Here is a 12,190-nt window from a genome sequence, read left to right as displayed (position 1 = left end):
CCAGGTACACATTTATCAACACACATCCATCGGATCAATAGTACTGACATTAAAATGGAGATTTTACACAAATGTAACAAGGGTTGGTATCTTGACGTGCTTGAAGAACTTGAAATTAAACTTCGAAAAGAAAAGAACCAGAGAAGAATCTCTACGAACAGAATTAATTTTCTCGTAACACTTACTTCAATATTTGTGATGATGTCCTACAGTAGGAGTATAACCCCTGTTATTCCTCGTTCCACGCACATGAATGTGTTCATAATATCAGTGGGCCGTAATGAAAGGCGGTCGGCAAGGACTTAAACTAGTGACATGCATAAACACCCTTCTGCACCGCCCGTCACTCAGCCCGCTTTGGGAGGCGACCCAGTCTAGCGGCCACTCTCCTCTCAGACTGCTATCACTTAAGACCTTCATTAATTTATATTAATTTCTGTTAATAAGTAGCTATGCTCATTTCATAACGAGACACCTTTTCCTTCAGTTTCTCTAGGATTACTTCGTAACCAGTTTCCAATTTGTTCCCCCTTTTTAACTCAGAGTAAGAGCCCTCGGTGTATTTCTATTCCCATGATGGCAGCTTAATAGTCTCAGACATTTTCAGTAATTTTGCACAGTTTGTAAAATATGTGAACTAGAACGAATGAAAGTATGTGATGCACAGTTGGTGTCAGTATATTTATAACATGTGTTTTTCATCTAACGTCGTATAACGCGTCATTCACGTACGTACGTCGTTATGTTTAGTTAGTAACTAGCTTCCTTCCCCCCCCCCCCCCTTTTAAACTTTCAGTAAAATTCGTCAGTGTGTTTCTGTTTGCATCCATTAAAAAGAAGGCAAATTTCTTAAAATCTCAGGTACGTTCAATGATTTTGCACTGGCTTTTCTATTACATCAAATATGTAAACGAGGACGAAAATTTACAATGCACAGTGTCCTGTCAGTATGTTTATAACACTTCTTTTTATCTGCTATTGCATCATTCACGCAGAAACGTGCTATATTAACATGTCCTGTATGTCAAACTTTTATTAAATGGCTCTGAGCACTATGGGACTTAACATCTGAGGTCATCAGTCCCCTAGAACATAGAACTACTTAAACCTAACTAACCTAAGGACATCACACACATCCATGCCCGGGGCAGGATTCGAACCTGCGACCGTAGCGATCGCGCGGTTCCAGACTGAAATGCCTAGAACCGCTCGGCCACACCGGCCGGCAAACTTTTATTACTTTTTTATTTAATTAGATACGGAGATATAGTCTTACACTGTATTAATTCACTGTGACTTACGTATATGTCACGTAACTGTACGTAAACTTTTCTCCCCACCACTTCTTTGAGGTTTTGTGTTAATTACACGCAGTGTTGACAAACCGCACTTTGCGGAGAAAGCTATGAGTGAGTGTATAATATTTTATAGTTATTACTACTATTCATGAGGCAAAGAGTTTGTAATATCACACTTCTGTGAAATCAGTACTTTTATTGCCTTTTTGTTGCGTCCTAGACCTGAAGATTATCTGCAGTCTCAGTCTGCCTGTCGGTAAATGAAGAGTTGTGATCCCTACGACGTTCAAATATTTATTATAACAAAAGGGTCATCGTTCCTAAGGCACGGCAGCCATTATAAGTTAACAAAGTATGAACTATAGCGACAACAAAGAAAAGTTTCCTTTCACTAATTTAGATACAGTTATATTGAGATTATGATGATTAATATAGTTCTATAATTTTTGTATTTAAGGGTTTATTCTTTTGGGATGGAAAAAATCACAACCCCAAAATGTAATTAACGTAGTGTAATGATATTTCGCGAATATATTTGCCTAGGTGAGATATTTACGTGAAGGACAACGTGAGCGCGAAGATAAGCCATTGAAAAACTGAACTGCTGATACATTAAAAACCGGTGTAACAGCCAGATCACTGAAATTCCATGCCTGCTGTATTTAATCGGTCAATACAAAGACGGTTAATGCTGCTTAGGGATGACACTGGAATTGTCGTCCGGTGATGTCCCATACGCGCTCGACTTGAGACAGTTCTGGTAATCGAGCAGGCCAAGGCAACATGTCGATACTCTGCAGAGCATTTTGGGTTATAACGCGGTATGTGGGCAAGCGTTATCCCGTTGGAAAGCACCCCTTGCAATGCTGTTCAAGAGTGGCAGCACAAAGGTCGAAACACCAGATAGACGCATAACTTTGCAGTCAGGGTTCCGGGATAACCTCAAAAGTACTCCTGCTGTGATACGTCATCGCACCCCCAGGCAGGTGTAGGACTGGATGTAGGTCCAGTAGACAGGCTGGTTGCAGGCCCTCAGCTGACCTCCTTCTAACCAACACTGACAGCGGGGCAGAATCAGTTTTCATCAGAAAACACAACAGACCTCCACACTGCCCTCCAATGAGCTCTCACTTGACACCACTGAAGCCACAAATGGGAGTGGTTTGACGTCAGTGGAATTCACGCTACAGGGAGCTGTCCTTGACGTTACCGAGTTTTAACAGTTTGTTGTGTCACTGGGGTGCCAACTGCTGCTGAAATTGCTGCCGCAGGTACAGTGCGAATGCGTCAGAGCTATACGGTCTTCCCTCTCAGAAGCGTCAAGCGGCCGTCTGGAGACCAGTTTTTTTGCAACCGTACATTATCGTGACCACCGCTGCCAGCAGTCATGTACTGTGGCTTCTTTAGTGCCAATTCTTTCTTCAATACCGCAGAAGGGATATCGAACTTCTCATAGCCCTATTACGCCACCTCGTACAAAGTCAGTCACGTGCTGATAATGTAGTCCATGTCACCTTAATGGGTGTTTTTCACTAACATCAACCCACCACGTCCAATCTCAAAGCTGCTGACGCTTGCGACCGTTACAGAGTGTATTTAAAACAAACCGGATTTGCACCCTTGTAGTTGCGCTACTAGCGCCACTCTTATGCGACTGGCGCGAAATTGTAATAGACATCATCTTCCCGATGTATAATCACGCCTGCCAACGTTAGTTTATGTCGCACACCTCCTTCTTGGTGTTCAAATGTTTTTTCCGTCATTGTATATACAGGGTGCTACGAAACGATACCGACAAGTTGCGAGGGATTGTAGAGGGTTGTCGTGAAGAACGAATTGAAGATAGGAAATTTTATCAAATGAAACTTTAAAACGTCGAGGTTACGGGCGCTGGTGTCTGTCGCTTGGCCATACCTTCGGCATCAAACGTGACTTTGCACACTGATGGTCTGTAGGCGGTAAGTCTCATTGTTCATTGATTGAGACTTATTAGCACGATCGGCAGTCGAGAAGAAGGACCTAGCTCCTACGCAGACAGACGTTGCCTTCTATGAATGCGATCCTTTGTTGCTTCAGTGGAGGATGGTTCCGGACGCAGGTTTCCATTTGCAGTTTATTTATCATCTGAAAACATTTAAAATTGACAGTGTTTTTAGGTATACAGGAGAAAAATAAGCTGTGAACGGACACCAGCATCCGAAATCGTCATCTACCTCGTCAACAGAGAATCGCATTCCTAGGAGACAAGGCCTGTCTACGCAGCAACCGAGCAAGGTGGCACAGTGATTAGCACACTAGACTCTCATTCGGGAGGACGACGATTCAATCCCTAAATGGCTCCAGGCAAATTTCGGGATGGTTCCTCTGAAAGGGCACGGCCAACTTCCTTCCTTGACGCCACCCGAGACCGTTCTACGTCTCTAATTACATCAACGTGAAGAGTACGTTAAATCCAATCTTCCTTCCTTCCTTGTATTCACAGCAACTAGCCCCATATTCACCATTGTCTTTCGTGGCAATCAGTCGCACTGAATGAGTAACAAACAACATCGCTTGACGTTCCACCTACAGTCTGTCAGCGTAAGAATTCACGTTTGATGCCAAAATGGTGGCCTAACGGTAGTCACCGAAGTCTATAATTTCGACGCTCTGTAGAGTCGTTGGATGACGTTTCCGAACATGGTTTCCTATCCTCAGTTTTCTCCTCTTACCGCTAATCACCGGTTTCTATGTCACGTTGTAACCTTGCTTCGCCTGCTGTGTATTATTGTGGTCGTGCAGAGGTAGTTGTTGTGTTTCTGTAGATATGTGTGTCTGAAGCGGTCGCTAACTCATTGTGGTGTTCACCAGGATATTTTCTGCCTATTTCGTATCAACGTCTATTTTAAGGAAAGAGTTCGATTTTTATCTATGTTGTCGAGCTGCTATGAATAATTTGAATTTTGACGAATGTTTAGAATGTTCTAAAATAGTCTTGAATGTTCTAGATTTTGGAACGTTCTAGAAAGTTCCTGAATTTCTTAATGTTCTCGAAAGATTTAGAATGTTCTCGGTGTTCTATGAAAGAGTGATTGGCACAGTACTTTGTTTAAAATTAGAGTGCTGTTCAATACTTAGGTGGATTTAAGAATGCTAGAGAGTGTTTTTGGGCATGCTAGATTTCAGTGTGGCTTAATAACATTCTTATGAATTTTTGAAAGTTCCTTTTACTATGATCTTAACATACCTTGACAGTCTTGACCTGGCCTCACATGAAGAAATAGAGTACCGCGGGTCCAAAAGTCCTGTTCCCACGTTACTCTGAAACAACTATCATGACTCAACACATGAAATTTCGTCTGAATGCATTTTCTGTAATGAGCGAGATTCCCATTCTTTAATAACGGCCCGTCTCACGTATCTTGTAACTATTTTCCGGGAATGTTTTATTTTGACAGCAATGCATTTTCATTTCTATCTCTTAATGTACAACCACAAATAGGTAGGTGTTGCAGCGTTACAGCAAGCAGCGCTCCACAGTTTGACCGAGGCGCAAGTTTTGATTAAAATTTGAGTGATATTCAAAAATTAAAATCTTTTGTTGGTTCAGAGAATGAAGTATGAATTTTCCTCTTACTTCTAAATGACCCAAAAATTTCACGTACGTTAACTACTTGTTGTTAAAATTTGTAACGGAAGTTAATGGTTACGTACTGTCGTTCGGTAGCAATGACACATTAGTTGTATTGTGATATTACAAAGGGAAATTCATTTGTGAAAAATTTCAGTCTTCAAACTTGGATTGATGTGGACAGCTAGTTAAATAACCAATCAGCCTCTTAACTCACATTGTGTAATATTTTGCCGGCCGAAGTGGCCGAGCGGTTCTAGGCGCTACAGTCTGGAACCGCGCGACCGCTACGGTCGCAAGTTAGAATCCTGCCTCGGGCATGGATGTGTGTGATGTCCGTAGGTTAGTTAGGTTTAAGTAGTTCTATGTTCTAGGGGACTGATGACCTCAGATGTTAAGTCCCATAGTGCTCAGAGCCACTTGTAATATTTTGTTAATTTCAATAAGCCAACTGGATCGGCAATTGTAACTGACTGATTGTATACTGATTCACGTCACTACTGGCTGCGTGGTTGTGAAGGGAGAAATGATAGCTGGAACTATTTACGATCTGGGTAGCTGGAGAGGGTGTACCAAAACTGTGTAAGGGGACTAACATTGTGCACACGTAGGGACTTGCTAATGTTTGCAAGGTAGAGTAAGGTCGTGGAACTTAATAAGACTTTGCGTACGATTCTATATGAGACATAGAGAATTTGTCAGTTCCTGCGGCGATACAACTGTTTGATACAATAAACGAAATTTACTTTCGTATGTAATTGGTTCATAGTAAAGTTCTCTTCTACTAGCTGCAGTTTCAATTGCCATCATCAGTTAATAGTTTGCCTGAAATAACATGTGCGAATGTGAATAAACATTTCAGTTGAAAAAATGACACTCACCTGTGGGCTAGATATCCATTTCAATTCATTCCAGTTGTTTTTAGGTAATTTTCTGCAGTTCATATTTCTGTTAATAAACCTGTAATTTTTCAAGTAGTGAAAGAGGAAATATCTAAACGCAGTGTGTAACCAGCCTATAGACTGTATATTAAATGAGCCAACTTTTTTAAAACTCAATTGTGAATCTTAATTCCTCACCCCGAAGAGTGCTAGCAGGCCGTTACTGAGATGTAAAGAAGATAAATACATAGAAAGAGGTGTCAGGTTGCAGAGTTGTCAGGAGTGCCCTTATTCATGTATAAGCTAATTTTTAACAGTATGTGTGTTACGTACAAACTGAATCCTTTTCCTAGAGTTATACTCCCTCTTGGAAGAAGCTATTTGCAGCTAGTATCACAATTCACCAACTGTCGTCTCAGATGATGTGGTCTTACCATCTAGGTACGCGGTATGTGTATCCATGTGTGTAGATCAACTGTTCAGAGTATAAAGGTCACACAAATAGTAGAAAAGTGTGAAAGTTCTATTACTGGAGCACAAAATGGAAGGGGTGATTATACTGTGACATTCCCGTGCTGTGGTATGAGGCAGCAACTACTGCCATGGCAACACTAAAGACGGACCAACGAGCGTATTCACAGCAAAACAAAGGTCAGTCTGTATTGGATTTAGTTACGTGCATTGTAGCTGTATACTTAATCTTTTAAGTGGCTTCAATTAGTGTGGCAGTCAAGGTGTGTGACTCATTGTTGTGAACGAAACACTGCGAAAATACTAAAAAGTACGAATTAGTACACCAATTAACAATTACCATTGTCGGGTGCTGTTGTTTCGAAATACTATAAAGATGACACGTGCTGATGTAATGAAAACTTGTGAGAAACTCTAAAATCCTTATGCTGTTGCCGTGACCGAGCCCTCATGAGCGTAACACTTTCCCCATTCTACACATTCACTTGACATCTATGATAGTTGAACTCGTACTTGGTACGGTTCTGTGAAACTCTAACTAGGAATGCCAAGACATGCTGTCGTTCCTCCGCACTAATAGGTGAGCTATAATATCCAGCTAGCATACTGATTTTTGTTGTCATGTATTCTTATAAACTTCAATGGGGCGAAATTAATTAAGGGTTAATAATGAAATAATGTGTTTATTTCTAAACAGGAGAGCAGTGTAGGCAGGAAAATAGCTTCAAATAAGATATTTTTGTACATTTAAGTGCCTTTTAATTATATGTTGATTATCAGCATTCATTGCAATTTTTACTACAAACATGCAGCTTCGCGACCTCCATGTGTACAAGCTCTTTGTTCTCGAACAGTTACAAGCAGTTGAACGATAGGCAGTAGAAAACTTATGTATATATGTGAAGCTCATATTCTGTTATAAATGCAAACATTGCGTAGGCAAGGTTATGGGCTCGAGCTGTGTGGATACCTATGAAGTTTTACAGTGTATATGGAGATGTAGCGTAACTGCGTCACTATAAGGACGGTTTGTCTCACAGGTAATTACGGTGCTTTCTTAGAGAAAATTTTCAATAGTGCTATTGTCTTAAGGTGCCTCAGCTCAGTGCCCCAGGTGGAACAATGATTTTTTTAATGTCTGAAACTTCTGTCTGGAATTACTTTCCGTTCTGGTCTGTATTTTGCATGTTCAGTGTGTATTTAAGAGGGAATCAATAAATTGCTTAAGCACTAGACTTCTAGAGTATGCAAACCCACCATCTAAGAATTCTGTATGTTGGGTTATTCGTTTACTACACTTACGTTGGACTGTCTATTTGGAAATAAATTGCATCAACTGGTCAATTAAAGGAAACGCGAGGGCAGAATGCCTGAGTTAAATTAAAATGTAATGAACCCTCCACGTGTCTGATGGAGCGACATTGAAATTTAATTTTCATTCATTTATGCTACAGATAACTTATTTATCTCAAACAAGAGTCCATAGCGACAATTCGCTGAGAATAATTTGATTTCAAAAGTTAATTGCTACATAAAACTGATTCCGAAGTTAAACAGAAACTGTTATTGATGTAAAAATACTAACGTAAAACTAATAACGAATGTGAACGTTGATTCCATTACTACAGCAGCCTCCACGACAATAGGCACCTCAAGGTCGGCTCATCGTCCTGCACCATTGACAGTTATTGATAATTTCAAATGCTAGTAAAAATTTCAAAAAATATATTGGACATTTATATTTTCAGTCTGTAATATGATGGAATACTTTACAAAAGGAAATTCTTCCCAGCTGCTACGAAAACATACATTGCAGCTAACGTTAAAATAAAGTTTGAACAAAAATATTCTTTTCCTTCAACCTGTGGAAAAAACAGAACACCTGACACATTTTGACTGAAAATAATATATGAACATTCCCAATACCTGTAGATGCATGCGGTACATATTCTATATTGCAAACGTAAAAGTACTCTGAGATAAAAAAAATTAAATACCGTAACCGGTTTGAAACAGTTCCGTCACCAACTAAAAATGTTGCTTCTGATGAAATTGGGATCTGCTGGACCTTGTAGAAAACAGCAGCAGGAAAATTGTTAGTTGTGAAATTAATTTTGGTAACATCTGAGGTATTGTTATTGTATCGTCTCAGGTATGAACGAATTTTATTTACGAGAGACTCCTTGCGCACCAACGTGAAAGTACTTATATGACACTGCCAGGATTTTAGTTCAGAATGCTTCCATTAATACGACCAAGAATATTTCCTACCACCCAAAAAATTTTTATTTGCAACTCGTACTGTCCCTTCGTCTCTGCACCCACCACTCGAATCGCCAATATACGCCGTACAAAACTAACTGTAGATACTTTCAGGTTAATATTTCCGTTGAAGACGAGCAAAATGTATATTTGTATTTGGTTTTGTGAAACCCAAGTTTTATCGAAGTATACAATACTATCGTCCTCAGCTCGCAGTATGTGCATTTTACACAAAACTTCGCTTTTGCTGTTGCAATGTTTCTGCATTCAATTTAAAATTTTTGTCCGTCATTATACTTCCTGAATCAAAAAGCAAGTGAGTGGAGAAGGCACGGACGGAGGTCTCTGAGCCAGAATAATTAATTTTTTCAAGAAAACTCTGCATTTTTCTGGCCGTCGGATACTCTCCACTGTCGTAGTATCGAAGTACAGTTCCACGCACAAACTTTTTCTCGAAATTGTCCAATTCAGTAATTGCCGATTTATTTATCTCCTTTTCTTGGAGAATCATGCTACATACTCAGATCGACAGATTCTGCCGACGTCATTGCACTATTAATAACGTATACATTCCATTCGGAAATACCACATGGTTTTGTTGCCATTTTATGAATTTACACAAAATTTATTTCATCCCTGGCCTCTTCACGGTTGACCAGATCAGTAAAAAATCATTATTTAGTTCGATATGACAACTGTAGTTGATTTAGACTATCTTGTCCGAGCTATGTAGGCCCTTCCTACTGCATAACGCTCACTATAAAACACAAGTCAATGCACCTTTCTACAGAAGACAGAGACAAGGAGGAAAATTCATGGTGTAGCCTGTAAGATAAAGGAAAACGCAGTAAGATGAAATAAGAATGTGAACAAATTCGATAAGCGTTTTTGTAAAAACTGCCGTTGTTAATGAATTCTAGACTGAGAACCTTATTTTACAATATTGTAGTCCCTACATTGTTCACAAGTGCAATGCAATGTTCATCCAGACATGCTTGTATATTCGAAGGAACAGGCACTGCGGCGCCTACAGCAGTTACGAAGTGTAAGAAATGTATTCACAGCTGCGAATACGAACGTCCATTAACCATATAATGCAGTGACAAAGATGAAAATTTCTGCTTTCACGGACACGAAACCGGATTTTCCGCTTACTGCGAGCGGTCAGCTCACCATCAGGCTATCCGAGGACGCTCCAGGGCCACATCCAAACTTCCACGTGCCGCCATCGATGTGCGTACACCCTGCACTCGTACGTTCATTACGCATATTCCCGTACAGGTGAGACATTTTAATTGAATGTCGTTTGCTCAGTGTCGGTGAATAACTACAGCACTGCAGTGTTTGTGTTGTTCAGAAACACGCATGTCCGAAAGGAAGTTGCATTGTACTTATGAACACTGGGCATTGTCTGAATCAGAAACAAAGGGAACGGAGAAGATGAAAGACGGAGGTCCATGAGCCAGAATAACAAAGTTTTTCATGGAGACCGCCCTATATTTCTTTAGCGTTTGGTACTCTTCCCTGTCGCAATAACCAAGTGGAGTTCTGCCATCAATCGTTGAGTTCTGTAGATTTGCTGTCTCGCTTGTATTTCTCTCCTGGAGAATCGAAACAAGTGTTCACATCTGGACATTTTTCCGATGTTCCTTATCTACTAGTAGGGTGTCCAGAAACCTCGGAGAGACCGCACGCTTTTGTTGTCAGTTTACGAATTTATGCCAAATTTATATTGTTCCTGGCTTCTTCATTGTCGGCTAGATCAGTAAAAAACTTCAGTACATTCGATATGACAATTTTCGATTGTTTTATGATGTCTTTTCGCCCTTTACTGGCATCGATAAGCGTAGCAGTGCACGTAGGCCGTTGCTCCTGCATTTCGCTCACTACCTAATGCACGTCAATGGATCGTTCTACGGAATAGTGAGACCACACGTGAACGTACGTTATTGCACTGAAACACTGGATATTCAGCTGACCCTGACCTACGGCATTGTAAAAGAGTGTTCATGTGGCAAATCACATCACTTTGCGCCGACGGATTTCATGGAGTTGGTATGACCGTGGGGTGCCCATTTTCGTGATGGGCGTTCTAATGATTTAATATTCTAAAACTATTGGTAATTCGACATAACTTTTATCATGTTTATATCACACCCTAATCAGTTTCCCGAAGAAAATTTGGATTATGGAGATGTCATTCAAACGTTGGTTCAGCACCAACAAAGTTTTCATTAAATGTGAAAGTGGAGACCTCGTTGATTAATATCTCGAACACACAGTAGTAGAATAATTCGCCCATCGTCATCTGCGCCAATTTCATGTTAAAAAAAAAATACCAGTGTTGGTTCTGAATCTCGCTGAGAACCAATTTCGCGCGTTGTAATAGATATTTTTTCTCCGTACTTGAATTCTACCGCCACACACTCGTTTCTATTTTTATGAAAAATTAACGACTGAGGTGTTAGTTTCAGTTTGATTATAGTCAGACAGTTATATGGGTCTACATTTGCATCCCACGTCATCTGGAGGTTAATGGTTTATCCGAAATGGGATAAGATATTGCTACGTGATCGAAATGGAGGTGGACCAATGACTAAATACGACATTCATGAATTAGTTGTTTTCACGGATTCTTTTTAATGGGCCTTGACATGAAAATTAGGTTGAGGTTTCTGCATAATTTAATTAATCTTGGCCCGTTTTATCAGTCCGTATATGTAAACTGTTCCATTCTACTTTACTTCTTTACCTAACTGGGTAATAATTTCGAGTTTCGAATACTGTTTTATCTACCGTTTCCCTGGTTCTGTCAACTTTCTCCCTGTTTCTGTTATTGTTTCCGCTGACAAGCACGGTGAAGGTGACTCCTAAATGCATTCGTTTTTGAGTATTGCGTTACCTGTGTAACTTCTGAAGAACTTTTAAGTGCCAAAATCCAAGGTATTTTTATCAGGAGATATTGTTTCATATAACGTTATTATCTGGATCCTCTGCTCTTTTAAGGTTTTCCCTGGTTCGCATAAACTTCTTGGTGTAAGAGCAAATATATGTCCAGTTTTTCGCACAAGCTTTTAGCGTTTTGATGAATAAGCTGAACCTCTGGTTCTCCTATTATCAATAAAAGAAGACTGGTTTCCATGGGTTGCAGAAATGATTCCTGCCAGGCCTCACTTTCTGTGCTCGTCAAGTGTTTGAACCAAAGCTTAGTTTCAGAGATCTGTGGTGTTTAGTTCCAGAATATATGACTATGGTCGCATGAAAAGGTGCTGAATAGTTTTCCACTTGTTACAAATCTGAAGCAACATGGGCTTAAACAACCTTCTTTCGTATTCATATTGATTCAAATCCTGTTACAGAATTGTATACACAGCAGGCGCCTCTGAGCAGTTTCCTCTAAATAAACCATCCGCAGGAGCTGGGTGTTATCACCCATGCGAGTTAACCAATGCCTTATTTTACTATCCCAGTTAAAACATATACAGGGTGTACCACCTAAAACTTGCACCGCAAATATTGCGGAAGAGCAAAGTGTTATTAATAGGCGGTTTTCGGTTTTCATAGAATGGTATGGTGGACAGCGGCTCGTATTCTTAGCCAAACAATAAATTTTACACTAGTTATGTGGATTCTGACCAGTAACGAGACAATCGACCTTCAACGGCCAT

The sequence above is a fragment of the Schistocerca americana genome, chromosome X (genome assembly GCF_021461395.2).
Source record: "Schistocerca americana isolate TAMUIC-IGC-003095 chromosome X, iqSchAmer2.1, whole genome shotgun sequence".
NCBI lineage: Eukaryota > Metazoa > Arthropoda > Insecta > Orthoptera > Acrididae > Schistocerca > Schistocerca americana.
Note: the sequence above shows the minus strand (reverse complement) of the source record.